The sequence below is a fragment of the Anser brachyrhynchus genome, assembly GCF_964034855.1.
Source record: "Anser brachyrhynchus genome assembly, chromosome: 5".
NCBI classification, from domain to species: Eukaryota; Metazoa; Chordata; class Aves; order Anseriformes; family Anatidae; genus Anser; species Anser brachyrhynchus.
In genome coordinates this window covers 48409530-48426516 of record NC_137699.1, presented here as the reverse complement: position 1 = coordinate 48426516, position 16987 = coordinate 48409530, and the positions used below count along the sequence as shown (strand labels likewise).

Genomic DNA, 16987 nt, shown 5'->3' with positions numbered 1-16987 from the left:
ATTAATTTTAAAACAGTCCATATAGGTTGCACACGCGTTAACAAGGAGTAGTTCTGAAGTGAGTCCCTTGAAATTCCCCACTTTCTGTACATTTCTCCAATTTGCAGAGCCGTTATAGTGCATCCAAATAAGATTCATTTTGATGGAAAATAAACTAGGAGTCCACTCTGGGCACCCCCTAAACATGCTTCAATACCTAATGGAGATACATGGGTCTGAATGAGTGACTAACTTGCACCACCGTGAAGTCCCCCACGTCCTCCAGCATATATCAAGCAGACGTGCAGAATGATCAAGACCTTCTACCATGCTCTGAAGGGCTTCTCATGCTGTATGAATGATGAAATGGCCTACAAAACTTTAAATTCGCAGTTGACTGTCAATCAGTATTAGGAGGAAGGATTCAGAGTTCTTGATCACAACCTGGCCAGTAGAGAACTCATCATAAAGAACTCTGATTAAACCAATAGAGAACCACTTTGTAAGAGCCTCAACACCAGTGTCAGCAAAATACTAAACTGCTTCTGCACTGAAGTATTTGCTAATGTAGATTTAGCCAGAAAGAGTCGGCTGTTTAAAACTGCTTTGATACCTGTGCTACAGTGAAAGTCTCAGCCTTAGTCAGATGAAACCTCACTGACAGCAAGGAGGAGTACTTCTGTGTGCACTGCAAAATGTCCAGTTGAGTTTGCATTTAGATATATAATTCTGTTAAAGTCATTCTAACATAAGTAGATTTAATACGTAAAGTGAATTTTTTGTTTCTTTTACTATTAGCTTTACTAAATACAAGAGAATGTTGAAGAATGTAGATAAATATGGCTTACAAACTAGTTTTTTTTTTCATAGAAAAGTAAGACATTTACAACAGTACATCTTAGGATGAATTGCTGCATTAAAAGATGTAAGGTGGGTCTACTGAGAAAACCTTAGAAGCTGCAGAACATTTATGCTGGAAGGGAAAGAACTTTGAATACTTAATCTTTCTTGGAGAAGAAAGCTGTGAGAGATGTTAAATAATTGTGAAATACTCGGTGACATATTGAGAGGTAACAGATGCTATGGCATCATGTCATAGTCAAACACTGTACTAATTTTGTGTCATATATTTGTTAACATTCCTATTCCTGGCTAAGGGCAATTTTGAGAGTTAGTAATATGAAATTCTAGTGTTAAAAGAGTACAAATAACACGTCAGTTGAAGCTCTACTTACTCTCTCTGTTGGGGAAGCAGCACACAGATATGTTTAACTGTCTAAGAAGGCCTCGGTTGAAGAACTTGAAATTCTGTATTTTGACAGTGTTGTTTTGGAAGAGGGATGCATTATTCCAGAACTGATATGCTGCACCCAAACAGAGCAGCCCTGAAGAAAGACACCAAGTATCCCAGATTTTCCAAGGCCCCATTTCAAAGATAGGTCACCCCCTGATGAACTAGCAGATATATTAGCAGCTTTATTAAGCCTTCTATGCTTTAAACCTTCTTTTCTCAGAAAGAATCTTAATTAATTAAATGGAGAGTGTTGGGAGAGGGCTGCTTGCTTTTTTTGTTTGGTCTTTTTCCACTTTTTTTTTTTTTTGGAAGTGGACAGTTAAAGAAGATTTTAATACTGCCCTGAAGTCAGACCTACAGACCTACAGAGACAACTGCAGAATAGTGCAGGTGGTGGAGCCCAGAAGCCCCATCTGGACAGAGACCCAGGATTTCACTGTGTAGAAGATGGAAAGCAGAGTCCTGAATCTTAAACTCAGTGCCAGAAAATTGTAACTGTTGTACAGGACAGACCTAAGGTCCCCCTATCTCAATGTCCAGCCTCGGACAGTTGGCAGTAGTGATGATTAACCATATAGCAACAGGGCTGCGGAGAGTGCTGCTTCCCCAGCACAGTCTGTGTGTCCATCAGTCAGAGGTTTACAACTCCTTGCTATTACATCCTGTATTATAGAAGTGATTTCATCTTGAATCATACTTGCTCTTCTCTTTGTCTTTTTTTTTTCTTTTTTTTTTTTCCAGTCCTGCTATAGTCTTTTTTAGATGATTGGAACTGCACTCAGTGCTGAAATTGTAGAAATAACTGTGGCTTTATATAGCAACATAATGATATTTCCCATTTTATGTTCTATAGCTTTCATAACAGTAAGTTGAAGATTCAGTAGTGAAGCGCAGCTAATTCAGAAATTATATTAGGAACCGGTTAGATTTCTTTTTATTTTTTTCCATTATCTTCAGTCATACATTATGTAACTTTGCTATCATAAAAAATATATATCATGAATAATAAATAAAAAATAGAAGTCGTATTTTTTGCAATGTTTAAGCACCTACATAAATAGGAAGATGGCTCTTGCAATCTGCAAAACTGTTGAGGCACCTAACTCTTAGCTTCTGGAATCTAACAGTCCTTACACTAACTACTTACGGGGCTTTGAAAATCCTGAAGGAGTCAGCCTGTATTTTTAAGATTTTAAAAGTAGACACCTCATGTGAATAAATACTAAAGCAAAGAGCTTTAAAAATGAGACAAGTCATAGATTGCAGCAGTGTCTCCTGTCTTGTTATGCAAGCAGGTCCAAGCTTTATGCAGGGCCACAACCTGGGTATATGTTGATCATATGATCGACATATAATGAGACGGAGACTACTACTTAGAAAGATTTTCTCCATTCGCAGCAACCCATGCAAACAGCTGCAGATTTCTAAACTTAGCAAATCACCTAAATTTACTGGGGCTTAAGAAAAATGACTCATCTGGATTTATAAAAAAAAATAATACTGAAACTTATTAGGTGCCTCTGACAAAGACTAGTCAGATACTATGATTACATTGTTGACATGATTATAATAATTTGCTCATAATTATGAAAACTGTCACAGTCTACAAGCTGGTATGATATAATAAAACTTAGATCAGGAAAAGACATTCTCAGGTGTACAGAACTGAGGACTGTAAGTCAAGGGTGAGAAATCACATTGGATCTATTGCTGAGAGCCAGTCATGGCAAAAAGAACAGTGGGATCACAAAGAAAACATTTGTAGCTCTCTGATTTGTGCCAGTTCTCCACTGCAGTGATTCATTATTGCAGTTCCCTGTCCTCTGTGGCAATTCTTTAACTACAGTATGGAACTAAAAAATTGAGAAATGGTGTACATAGACCAAAGGACATAAAGAAATTCAGGCAGCTTAGTCCTGCTGAATAAGAAATACCCGATGAGGTGAGGTCCATGGTCCACCTAGTTCCGTAGCCTATCTCCAGCTGTGTCGACAGGAGATGCTATTCAGAAAGAGTGCACAAGCCAGGACGCTACCTGCAGTTCAGTCCCCTCATGCTGCCCCAGAGGCACTGGATTAAGAAAGCTGGAGGGGACACTACTTGTCTTGAAGACTTGTGAGAAAACGGAACATTTACTTTACAGGAACTGTTAAGCACAGACTAGTGCTAAACTTGAAATGACTTAGACCCTTCCAATCATCACTGACAAAACAAAACCTAGACTGTGTCATGAGAAAATGTAAACAGTCCAAGGCTTTCATAGTGTAGATCCTTCATATAGATATGTCATTTGCTGTTCTTATACAGGTCTTTTTTTGCTAGGAAGCGTACAAATAAGACTAGATTTTAACTGCTAATTAATGGTGTGCCACAGTCTTGTGCTAACAGAGGAAATTCTTCAGAGGCAACTCTGCTATCACTACACCTGCTGTCTTTTAAATGACTTTTCTAGCACTTCCAGCACGGCTATAGCTCTTAACAGGGACGTTGGTATAAAAGTTGGAAAGATCCAAGGATGTGTTTTCATGCAGAAGAAGAGTTGGACAAATCCTTCAGTTAGATTTTACTTCAACACCTCTGTTTAGTTGGGCTGAAAATAAGGAAATTGTTTTTCTCAATGTCATATCCCTGGATCTCACAAAGATGTGCTTGATGTGGTTCATGTATTGCATCATTTTAAACATGGTGAAGAAAATGACCTAACTAATGAATGAACACAATCATTAAAGAATAGCATATTAATAAAAAAGATCACAAAACTAGTCTTCCAGAAAATAGAAATACACAATGCAGAAAATAATTGAACACATATATTCAGCAAAGATTTCTCATAAGCTCGTCAATGAGGTTTTTTGGGCACTTGAATCCCTTTAGAATACGCTGTACTGCTTTTATACAGTAATTTCAAAATCCAAATGCTGTTTAGTACTGAGTGAAATGCCTCACAGAGACTGTCATATCAGAACAACATTGACATACCAGACTTGTAATCTCATAGGAAAATCATATCAAGTTTATTTAATAAGATCTGATTTTTAAAAATGTGTTGATTGACGTAAGTATAGTGCCATCCTGTGATTCCTTATTGCCTGAGTACTGTATTATCTCCTGCATGATCTGCAATTCTTATTTTTATTTAGGCCTTTTCATGTCATTCTCACACTGCAAAGGGATTTTAGAATGAGTGTAAATGTAATTTATACTCTTTTGAACATCCCTTTATATTTCTCAAATGGTATAAAATGAACAAATGAAGATCATAGGCATGGTTATTTTTATGTAACTTTCTCTGTGTTTTAAGTTGTGGGCTTCTCTGAGAGCCTTTGCAGAACATCTCAGATTCCTGCAAATATTACTTCTTCCAAAGTGCCTGACCATAATTGAAGTACCTATCTTCCATCTCTCACTTTAGAGGTTTTCTTCACTCCTTCTGTTACACAATGGATATGGACATGACATCCTGTTATTACAAGAAAAAGGGGAGATTTCCAGGAGATTAAATCTCAGTTAATATAAGGACCCTTTGAATGTATATCTCTGGGAAGTGTACCTAAAAATTCCCCTGAAGGAGAATCTGAAGCCAAGTTAAGCAGATTGTATTTTTTGTTCTGTTTTGTCTTGTTTTCCAGAGAAACACTGAATCTTCATACTGTAAATGAGCTACTTCAATTTCTTCTTGACTTAACTTTTCTGTTTACTTTCCAACAGTATGAATTTAGTTTATATAAAACAAGATTTAGACTTCTATTAATAAAATTGTTACATACAAGAAGAAGTTTTAAATAGATTACCATATTTAAACAGTCCTGCTGACTGTATAATAGAAATATTGATGGGGACTTAGTAAAGACACTGTTTTGAACGACAGAACTGAAGCAGGTCCAGAAGCAGACTGCTTCACCCCTCTGCAGACGGGAAAGGAAAGTACTGTTGCAGGGGCATGGAGCTGAGTGAGACAGCCCGGCCTGCCCCCCACGTAACAACTAGTCCCACTAAGAAAAGGCAACGGGTGACGGTGGTAGGAGACTGTCTTCTGAGAGGTACGGAGGCACCCATCTGCCAGCCTGATCTGCTCTTGGGGGAAGTCTGCCACTTACCAGGGGTTCGTATCAGGGATGTTCCCTGGAGACCTCCAAGCCTCGTACAGCCTAAGGGCTGTTACCCACTGCTGCTGTCTCACATGGGCACCAGTGATGCAGCCAGGAGCAGTCTGAGGAGTATCAAGAGGGATTAGAGAGCCCTTCCAACCCAAACCAGTCTGTGATTCAAAACAACGCCAAGCTTTCAGTGTTGTGTCAGACTGACCAGAGGATGTCAGTAGAATTGAGAAAACCTTGGAAAATTACACTAGAAATGAACTTAAAGTATTGGAGGAAATATACAAACAAAGTGTGGTTTTCATACGAAAATAGTTATGTTTTCTCCTTTGATACGTTTTTATTCCATGGGCATAGTTATAATAGATTATTAATTGTGTATTTTTTATTTTTCTACTTTTTTTTTGTAATCCGTTTCACCTGATGCAAAGTCAGTATATGCAGGAGGACTACGTAGGGACCAGTGAAGGTAAACGCGGGATTTTCAAAAGTGTCTATGAAAATAAGTTTCATGCCTCACTGAAGTCATTCCACATGTTGCTGAATACCTTGGGGCTTGACACAGCACGTAAAATGATGTGTGAGCTAATTCATGTCAGTGAAAAGTAGTTGAAGCTAAACTGCTTTCAATATCTGAGCTACTTCATCTATTTCTAACTGGGGAGGTCTCTGTATTGTGCTCCACAACAGAGAAATACCCCTGGACATTTTTAATATTCCACCCATAGTCAGTGGAATTAGAGATGTCAGTGAAGATTTTATTTTGTCTGCACAATCTTGAATTCTGATGGTAGTGCATGAAAACAGTAATCTAGTTACACGTCAGGTCTGGAAGTTTTGTTGGAAGATTTGCAGCTACACAAAGCATCTTTTTACTTACAACATATATTTGATTAGAAAAACCATTGGTGCCCAGTAAACAAGAAACACTGCAATATCATTTTATTGTCACTTTTCAGAGCATAACAGTTAATCTAACTCTACAGTTACACTGTTACTGTATAGTATAAAATATATGTTATATTCACTTACCTGCAATATAGGGATAGGGTTATGTTAAACTTTGTATTTTTATGATGTTTAAAGCCTCCATCCTGTAAACTGCATGCAATCCAGTATAAAAGCTTTTCTTTCCTTTCAGCACTCGTGGTCACTATTTCAGGAATATTTACTGCAACAGCATCTATCCTTGCACAGGATCCCATTAGGCAAAGTACTCCACAAACGTCTATAAAGAGTCTCTAAGAAACAGGTGCACACTCAGTCCATCTTTCTTCCTGCTGAGATAACCTCCTACTCCACTGTTTTCTGACTGATTTTACTTATCTCCAGCTACATGCATGCTGAACTTTTTGCAGGTTTTGCAAAACCCACTAATGCCCCTTCCTGAATTAATCAACAGATAACCTAAATATTTCACCTCTGTGAAATAGTCTCTGGTATTATCAAAGAAATCACAGGGGCAGCAGTAGGTTGGCACGCTATGTTTGATGTTTTGCCTCCATGTGCCAGATAATATATGTGCATAATTGCTCAAGTACCGTCTGGTTGCAACTTAAGATGTGTTGCTTATTGATAATGAAAGCGCTGATTTGGTCCCACACATGAACTACAAGAGTGTTTAATATGAGCCTGCTTGATTTGGTAGGACCCTGATATTAAAAAACAAAAAACAAACAAACAAAAAAAACGAGGAATGTCTTGTCAAAACCTTTAAAGAAGTGTGCATTTAATAACAGTTTTCCCAAATGGAATGAAAATGTGACTGGAAGATACCTGATTGTTTGAGGCGTGAAAAATGTAATATTTATTATAAGCATTAAGTGTCAGTATGAAGCCTTCACCCAATTTTACATATACTACTAGGGCTTCCCTGACACAAGGGAAATATTAGGGAGTAGTTGCGTTCAGAGGTCGTCACAGCTCAAGCCAGTTTCTGTGACAGTAAATGGGAAAACTCCCTTTGCCATAACCATCGATGGCATCACCCTTGTCCCTCCAAAACAGTGGGTGGTGCCAGAGCCATCTTTAGCTTGCTTTAAAAGTCAGGGCAGGTAGAAAAAGACCGGTGGACAGTGCTTTGACCTCCAGCAATGCTGGGCAGGGGAATGGGATCAAGAAAGCTCTTCTAGGCTTGCTTATATTACTCATTCTTGTGTGTTCCTTCCTAAACATGAATATGAATACATGCTCTATAGAGCAGTATATCGACATTTGTCAAAACCACTGCCTGAAGATGGAGGTCTTTTAGCAAGAGCCCCAAAAACTGTGAGGACTGTGGAGGACTCGATCTTTGCAGAAAGACTGAATGAGCTATGATTGTTCAATGAGGAGTGAAAACTGAGCAGGGACGTAGTAACATTATTCAAATGCACAGAAGACTTGAAGATACTAATACTTTTCTTCACATTCATTGATGGTACAAAACCTAGTGTGACAGAACTGCAGCAAGTGAGATTTTTCTTTAAAGCAGGAAAAACTCTTCAGTGATCAGGGAGTGACTGGTAAGGATCTATTACCTGGAGACACTGTCAAGTGCCCGTTAAGAGGGGGTGCCTAAGGACAGGCTGAACGTATACCTGCCAGGAAAAACTTAGGTATAGTCAGTTCTGCCAGGAGGCAGGGAAATGAGAGAATGACCTTTGAGACCCATCCAGCCCTTGCTGTGGTTCTCTGTATCCTGCTTGAATACTTCTCATCTCCCATGCCTTAATACCACCGTTTTTGTATAGTTGTTGTTCAGCTGAGCCATGTCCTTAGCAGTTCTTCCTGATGACCCGTGTTTGAGATGAGCAAATGATGAAACATTATATATCTGGAGTTCTTAAATCAGTTTAAAAATTTGCTTCCCTACCTGATAACTTCCATTTTAAACACAGATTATTGTCATTTCAAATGTGTGCAAAAGTGATAAGGGAGGTGACTAGAAGCTTATTATTAATTTGCTGCTTTTATCTTTGGGAAATTAACATTCTGGCAAGGAATTTAATTGGGCTTTTTTGTTAATTCTCACAGTGATGCTTTGGTTTTTCCTTTTGGGACTGCAGAGAAAAACCAGCATCTGGTGTTTGAGGATGCTAGGGATTTACACCATATTATGTGTAATATCTCTACTGTAAATAAACAAAATGAATAATTAAGTGAATAATGAGGTGTCCTGAATGATGACTTCTCTGACTGTATCCATGGAAAATCAAAAGTGCATTTGTACTCCTGTAGTTTTTGCTCTGTTGGGCATCTTGGGCTTGTCATTGCCTATATGGATATTGGCAATATATTTTGTCAAGCAGAAACTTGAAATAGTATTAACGAAGGCTACTGGATAAAATGGAGGGACTTTTGCTCTTCAGTACTGTATCTGTATTATAAAGGGTAAAACATGAGCATATTAGAAATCGTGTTATGGCCCTGAGGAGATGTCTGGGCCGTACTGCCTCAGCCCAACCTCCCGTGACCTGCCCAGGCTCAGGCCCCCATGTCACCCTGCGGCCCTCAGCCCCGGCCGCAGCAGGACTGGGCTCCAGCTCCTCACAGCCTGGCCCTGCCCGGACATGGGCCTCAAAGAGTGGGCCCACGTGTGGGCCCATGTTCCAGCCCATCCCCATCCCTGGGGGGTGCCTGGTGCCCCCAGCTGCTCCGCTCCTGGCTGGGGTGGTGGGACCAGGCTGCAGGCCTGTGCTGCCTCAATAGGTTGTGAGGTGGTTTTCTGTTTTTTTGAGTTTAGAAGAAATATAGAAGAGCAACACTGGAGGTATTGTATGGTCTGTCCTGGTACAGAATGGAATTCTCAATTTCTTTGGGGACATATTGGATGTACATGCCATCTTCCACCTCGCCATAACAAGTGGCCAGACTTTGCAGTGGATGGTAGGAGGAAGTGTTCAAATGCATGTGGCTTGTGCGTGGCACGAAGGGCGGCTCTGCTCACAGTCCACACGGCAGTGTAAGGACAGAGTAAGGGACAGGACAGAAAGGTGACAACACAAATGACTACTCAGTACCTTTATAAACATGTGGTGTCAGAGTGCACGCATGATTGTTTTATTTGACCACTTTATTAACTGCTTGTGCTTAGAGCTGAGACCAAGACCCAGGCCGGTGCCACGGTGAGGCATCAGGAGCCACCTCCCGTGGCTGGGCATGGAGTCAGCTCGCTGCAGGCTGCGGCGGGCACAGTGCCGCAGGAGTCCGCAGGAGCACGTCCCGTCCCCCGATCGTCCTTCTGAAGGGAGATTACCGGGGACGCCCAACACTGGGGCTGCTTGAAGCTGCGGCTGGAATTAATATTATCTCAATGCCAGCTTTCCACCTTGAGCAGAGCTGCACATAAGTAGAAGGCAAAGTGATTTTTATGCGTATGTGATATGATAATTAAACTTAGCACTTTCTCAGCATTTGCTATTCAAAACTGTAAAGGGAAGCTAAATGAATTGCCAAGGAGACATAGTGAAAATTAATGACGGGGATAGGACTCAGAAGAGCTGTTGACATCTGGGCTCAGTGCTCTGCAGAATATCCAGTCATTGGTTAAAATCTGTTAATATCACCATAGATGAGCATCCTCGGCTTTTTTCTGACAACTCCTCTGGCAGTTAGCTATGGTTTTGTGCCTTCATTTCAGGCCAGTGCCAAGCATGCTCTTCTCCTCTTTCCTGGGGAGAAGGCTGAGCTGAATTGGCAGGTGACTGCTGCGACTGTCTCACCCCCTTGCTCTGTTCCCAAGGGCCAGTGCCCACCACCAGCCATCAAGGTATGCAGTCAGGAGTGTGAGCCTCTCCAGCTTCCTATCAACACTGTGCTGCTTAGGGAGGATAAACGTTAACAACTGTGCCAGACAACATTCAAATTTGTAGCAAATAATGCCACTGTTGGTGATGGAAAACTTCATATATCTCATTCTGGACCACAACTGTATGAAAATGAGTCAAAAAGCACTGGTTCTCTGCAAGAACATCACTGAGATTTGATGAAATGACAGTTCTTTTAGAAAAAAGGGATTCTGATGTCTGCCTTAAGACACCATCTTATATAACAATTTATATTCACAGAAACATTACATGAAACCCTTAGACATCACAACTACACAAAGTATGGTTTGTCCGATGTTAAACCACCAGCAAGGACAAACTATTTTTAGAGCTGTCATATATTATTGCACCTGAGCTTTATTTGTCTTCTGATTAATAGAGGTTTTTCTTCAGAGAAGTTCACTTGAATTTTATACTCATTTACTAAGTCTTATGTTCCAATTCAATTTATTTTAAAGCAGATTCTTTGGGGAAAATTATAAAGCTAATTTGAATTGATTCTTTGGAGATTCGGGCTTAAATGAAGTGCCATAAAATTGGCAGTCAAAGTGAAAAAATAGAATTGAATGTTATACTTGTATTACTCAATGGACACAGGCACCTTGCTCTTTGCTGCTGAGGGTTTTGATGTTGTATATTTCAGACAATTTAAACACACATAAGAATGAAACTTCACTGAAGTTTTAGTTACTAAGGAATCCACAGAGTTTTCCTTGTTAAAATATATTTTATCAGATTACAAATTTATGGCTGACAAGATCACAAAGTTATTCATGCTCTCTTTCCATTTTTTCAAAACTAGTTCTATAAACTCTTAACGGTATTAATCCTAATTTTGAGGAAGTAAAATTAAGTCCTATATTTGTAGCACATCAGAAATATGGTACTTTAGTGTCTATTTGTCAGAGTAATGTTACTCACCAGGAATATTGTCTTACTCCATTTCCAAAATTACAGGCTAGTATTTGGTAAAAATACTGAGCTGTTTTGGCTGTTGAGCAGTTTAGAAAAGGTCTGAAGTTTGGGTGGCAAATGTGTGGCTTTTTCTGAAACCAATATCTTTTTTTAAGGTCTTAGGATCACATATTCCAGGGCATCTAAAATCACTAATCCTTTCATACAATTTAGGCCACCATGGTAATTCATTAACAAATGCGTCAAAATTTGGTCTTACAGGTTTTCTGTCAACAGGTTAGTTCGATTTTTTTAATTTTTCTTCTCCCCTAAAGCCTGTAGACATACCTAGAAAAATGGGGCCTTTTGTTTAATAAAATTTATGTTTCTCTGTTACTATTTGATGCATTTACAGCTTGGGAAATTCACAGAAATAATGGCTGAGGAGCTGGTTGTTCAATTTCCTGTCACATAAATTACTGGCTGGATGTTCATTACTCTATCCCAGCACTGTGCTTCCAACCTAATCAGAAGCAGAAGTGAGGATATGAAAAGACATGCTAGAGAAAGCTCCAGTCCATTCCATTATTTATTCTGTAGATGTGCTAAATTAGAAATGTACATTAGAAATGATTGTTATGTTGTATGAGTAAATACATTAAGAAATACGTAAATAAATAACAATAAATAAGTAAAAAGATTTGTTCCTTTTTTCCTTTTTTTTTTTTTAACATGAAAACAATTTTACTGAAAGAAGCCTTCAGTCTCGTGATTATTTTCTCCTGTGCTCAGCTTTCCAAAAAGAATTAGACAGGAGCAGAGATGCTCATTGCTTTGGCCACCCATTGTAAGTGCTGGACACCTGAAATCAGACACCAAAGGTGATATTTAAATGTGGCAATGGAAATCCCCCAATGTTTCACACATGCTGAGTTGCTACAACCCTTAGTGATCTCAGTGGGAGCTGTGGCTGCTCAGCATTTTGAAAATCACGCTGTTTGAAGTGAGGTGCTTAGTGAAGGAAATAGATGTCTGACCGCCTTGATAGCGATCAAACGTGCTCTGGAACTGGATGGAGGGGGGGGGATGCGATGTTGCTCTTGTTTGCAGCACTGCTGAGCTGATGGAAACCCATGGACTGCTCCCCGAAACCACCCCTGGCTTTCTGAAAGTAGTTTGGCACCTGCTCTTCAGAAAATTTCTTCTGCCCCTTCTTACATAGGGAGAAAAAAAAAAAAAAGAGCAGAATTTGCCAATGTGCTGCCAGCTACAAGCGTATCTAAGCTGCTGGGCTCAGGGCAGCGCCACGTGGTGCATTACCTCATTTGCAGGGCAGAATTTTGATAGACTGAACTGATCTCTGGATCCCTGGAAATCCTCCTCCATCTGTCATGATTACAAAAAGAATAACATTTGCTGGGCAGTACCTCAAAGACAGATCTATGTCCTGGTTTTATACCAATGGCTGAAAATCTCACCTTTCCCTCTATTAACAATGAAATTGTTTCTGAATTCCACATGCATTAAGAATGTAACACAGTGAAGAATAAAGAAAAAAATTAAGAGAAGTAAATTTTATCCAATTGTCTCTGCTTTGCATTTCTGCTTTTGCTCCACCACAAGCCAAAGTCTGTCCCCTCCACGCAGAGCAGCGCTTTAGGAGCTAGTGCCTACCTGAGATGTGACCCTGGGCCAGGGGCATCCCCCCGTCTTTGAAGTGAGCATGTGGAAAGACAGCAGCACTGTCCAGTCCTTAGGGCTTTGTCGTATTTATATGCTATAATATTAAGCTACATCAGATAACTTCTCTTCAATGGGTAAACTCAGCTGTCTGTTCAAGTTACCTCTTTTTGCCCAGTGATCTCTGATGAATTTTGTTTTTTCTTTGGAGATGTAAGATGGCTGGCAGTTTTGGTTGTTACCCAGTGGTCAATAACAATACAAAATGATATTTGCATGATATTTATTTATCTGTTGAAACTGTTAAAGGGTTGTTAAGAACCCCAGAAAGCTTTGGGAGATTATTAAATTATATATGGTAAAATACCTTGTTCTAAGGGCCAAGCTGATTACAGTAAAGGGCTATAGAAAGTACACAAATAGAAGGTAGGAAACTATATTTTTTAGAAATAAGCTGTATTACAGCAAGAACTTACTGGAAAAAAGTGTAAATAAATTGAGATTTAAATATTTTATATATAGATAGATGTTTAATATCAGTGGAATGTCCTTTCTGCTTAACTGTGCCTGAACCTCTTTCCTGATGTGAGTGCTGTCCCTCAAACAGGGGGTCTTGTATCTCACTTGTCATAGGATGAAAACCCATGGTTTTCTCAGTTTCTGTCTTCTAATCATTACTTTAAATAGACCCGACTTTATTTGGGTGTTTATTTGATCTTGTCACCAGAAACAGTAATATAGTAAAAGCAGTTCTGTTTATTAGCTGATGGAACTAAGCCCTAGGCAATACGAGCTCAAACAACAAAAGAGCTCACATACCTATTTAGCTTCATCCAATCCTATGCTTTACTACAAATTAAAATAGATAGGTTTTCTTTGTGAGTTAAGCAGCAGATGCAATTCACATTCTTTTAGACAGAACAATCATTTTCTTTAGAAAACTTTTTTGAAATGTTCTTTTAAAAGGTTCTGACATTTTTGTTCTCATCTCTTCTAGGGGCATGTGAAAGAAATACGGAGATTCAGGTGCAGGAAGAAAAAAAAGGAAGAAGCTGAGGAGAAACAAATAAATGGGAAATGGAAAAAAATCTAACACACCTTTTCAGAGGAAGCTGAGCAAGTACATATTGTTTATTTCAAACTACCTGTAGAAAGAGTAATGTAAATGAAAATACTTGCCATTATTTCAGGCTACCAATAAGCAGTCTTGCTGTAATTACTTTTCTCCATGTACAGTGCTATGGTATCATACGTAAGTGCTCTAGAGATGACAATAGATAGATAGGCTTTTGATAGTCAGTCATGTAGTATTCAAGGTGAGAAAGAGTACAGTGGATAGAGGATTGCCCTGATTTGGGAACTGGGTGTACGTCTCTATGGCGAAGCGGAGAGCGAAGCAGAGCGCGCTTTGCACAGCACTGTGTGTCCTTGTTCCATGCTATCCATGAGGAAAGTGGCAAGTCTGTCTGGGTGCTGCTGGCATGCAGGGTGCTAGCCAACAGTCATGGTGCTCCCGCCTTTGCAAATGTATTGACAGCACATATTCTGTGCAGACAGTGCGTTTTTGCTGTCTGATGCTTTCCAGATATAATTACAATGGGACATCAATATCCAGTTCCAGCCACAGCTATCTTCACTCTTTTTTAATTATCTAGTGACCTTGGTGACTCCATTTATTTATTTTATTATTTTACCCATCTATCGGAAAAGTAAAATCTGAAAAATACATCTGACGAGCCAGAAGATGTAGGAAAGAGATTTTTCACAAAAGCCAAATTTGTAAAATGACTACAGATAATTATCCATCACAGCATTTACAAAACAAAGACTTAAAAAGATGAAAATTAATACTTAAAGAATGTGCAAGTCTCAGAGTGAATCTTGTAGGCTGATATACATAATACATGTAAAAGCATTGGTGTGTCATTAACAAATTCCTTTTTCCACAGCACATAGAAAGACCTTGGATTTGAGCTGCCCCCTTAATAGTCTGACTTGTTCTTTGCTTGTTGTCCATTTAAAACCCGTACATCTTCACTCCTCTGCATAGTTTTGGCTTTTAGAATTATGGTTTCATATTTTTTATTATTATTAATGATAATAAGCAGAAAACATTATCAATGGATTTTAAAATAACAGATCTTGTCCTACCTGACAATGAAGACATACATTTTTGAACACATACATTGATGTAGAAGTGTATTCCAAGATGCAGAATGTTTTTATATCTAGAAGTCTGTTCTCTATCTTAAGGCTAGTACAAGTAGCTGAACAGGCTGATCTCCAAAGAAACCTGAGTCACTTCAATGGTTTTACAGTAAAAATAAGTTACTTACAGTTTCTTCTAATCTGATGCATCCTCTGAAAGGCTGAGAAGATGAAAGACATGATTCACTAGACTATGGTAAGTGCTCCAAGGAATGCGAAACTCAAAAAATAATGTTCCTGTAGCAGAATGCTAAGTGCTTTGTATCTGCTTTATTAGTAATAGTAGCATAATTACTAGATGGATTTCATTAGATATAATTATTAGATATAAAACTAGAACAATGAAGACATACCAGCATGCTTAATGTGCTCCATTCACAAAACTAGGTGTAAGCTGTGCTTATGCATGTTTGATAACTTTCCCTGCCTCCTGTAATTATAGTATGTGGAAGATCCATGGTGCCATCACTAACACAGGTGCCACTCCCCTTAAATTGCCTGGTCATTGCACCATGTAATTGAGGGTAGAAATGGACCAAGATCGTTGTCTGCTTGGATATGTCAGCAAGGGATTATCTGTAATGATTCTTTGCCCATTTATCTTTTGATAGAAGATTTTGTGTTACTTTCTTCAGCTCTCATGCGTGCCCACTCCACAGTCATGTTCACTGTGTGTCTCACTGGCATGTGTTGAAAACAGTCATTAGCACACAATGAAGAGTATCAAACAGGATGTTCGCAGCTGTCATTTCGGTGGATTATCTTTTGCTGTTCCCTCCCGTTCAGGCTAATTATATCTGTTGTCACCAGGCAGCTGGAGGACCATGTAACGGGGGCCAAATGAAAGAATCTCCTCATCAGACAGTACTTAGGGGTAGGAAACCCAAGGGAAATTAATACTGAGGACATGAAAAGAGCAAATAAGCAGAAAGAAGGAATACCAGAACTTTTTTTTCACAGCTGAGTGATGTTTGATAACTCTGGTGGAATTTGGCTTTTTGATGAAGCTAGTGCTTCATTCAGTGCAATCTCATTTAAAAATATCTACAGATTCAAAATGATATTCTGACTGTGTCATCTGGTCTGCCTCTGACATAGCAAGTATAGCTATGAGCAACTCCACGTGGCCACAGCATTGCAGCCTGCAGGTGGGGAAGCCTGCGGCATTTCCTCAAGTTCCTGCTGAAATGGCCAAGAGGTTTTCCTGAGTGAGGGAAGTGGAGACCCTGTGATCGGACTATGTTCCCGACAGCATGGAGACATGCTGGGGGAGATTCGCTGTATCTGAAGGCCTGTCAAAAATAGAACCAACGGCACACACAGTGATTCACAGCTAAGAGCCAGAGGCATACTGAGTACACTTCAGCCAGTTATCTTTCTTCACCTTTGTTTTCTCTCAGATGTTTAAGGCAAAGACAAGGGTTCAAGTAAATCATACACGGCTTGGGATGTGTATAGGATATTACACTTGAAAAGTAAAAATGCTCACAGATACTTGCTGCCCTGAGAACTGAGAACTAGTTAGAAGCTGCTGCTCCTAAAGTCCAGCCATATACATTAGGAGAGCTAATGTGAAGTTTTAGTGTGTCAGTAGATAGTTAAGTACATGAGTATTTCATGGAGAAATGTGAGGTAAATATGCAAGACGTTTTTATTCAAATATGAATTCGCCTTAACTCAGGCATTGAATTCTGTGGATGAAGGGTTCAATATTTGATGCAGAGTGTATGTATCCACATGAATTGATGCTTCTCAGTTAGACAGTGGGTGTTTCTTTAAAATAAGTCCTCAATCTAACAAAGCTTAAATGAAGTCAGTGGCACACAGGATGTGCCGCAGGTAGGAGAGCAGTAACACAAGTGTGGCTTTGCATAACACATGCATTTTTTATATTATACTCTTCATCTCTTCAGATTTTGTCTGCAAGAAGAGTTTGGTGCAATCAGTCACAGTTCTTACAGGAAAACAGGGATTTGTTAATACTAATAATCCCCTTTAAGACAGAGCTCTGTACCTTTCCTCCCTCA

General features: G+C 39.3%; 1 long non-coding RNA gene across 4 annotated transcripts in view; it reads left to right on the top strand.

Annotated features, from left to right (window-relative positions):
* Positions 1 to 16987, top strand: part of LOC308195659 — a 109351-nt gene that overhangs the window by 63693 nt on the left and 28671 nt on the right. For all 4 annotated transcript variants that reach the window (XR_013951696.1, XR_013951697.1, XR_013951698.1 and 1 more), the window contains one exon: positions 13750 to 13872. This is a non-coding gene — a long non-coding RNA (uncharacterized lncRNA). The remainder of the gene's footprint in view (positions 1 to 13749; positions 13873 to 16987) is intronic.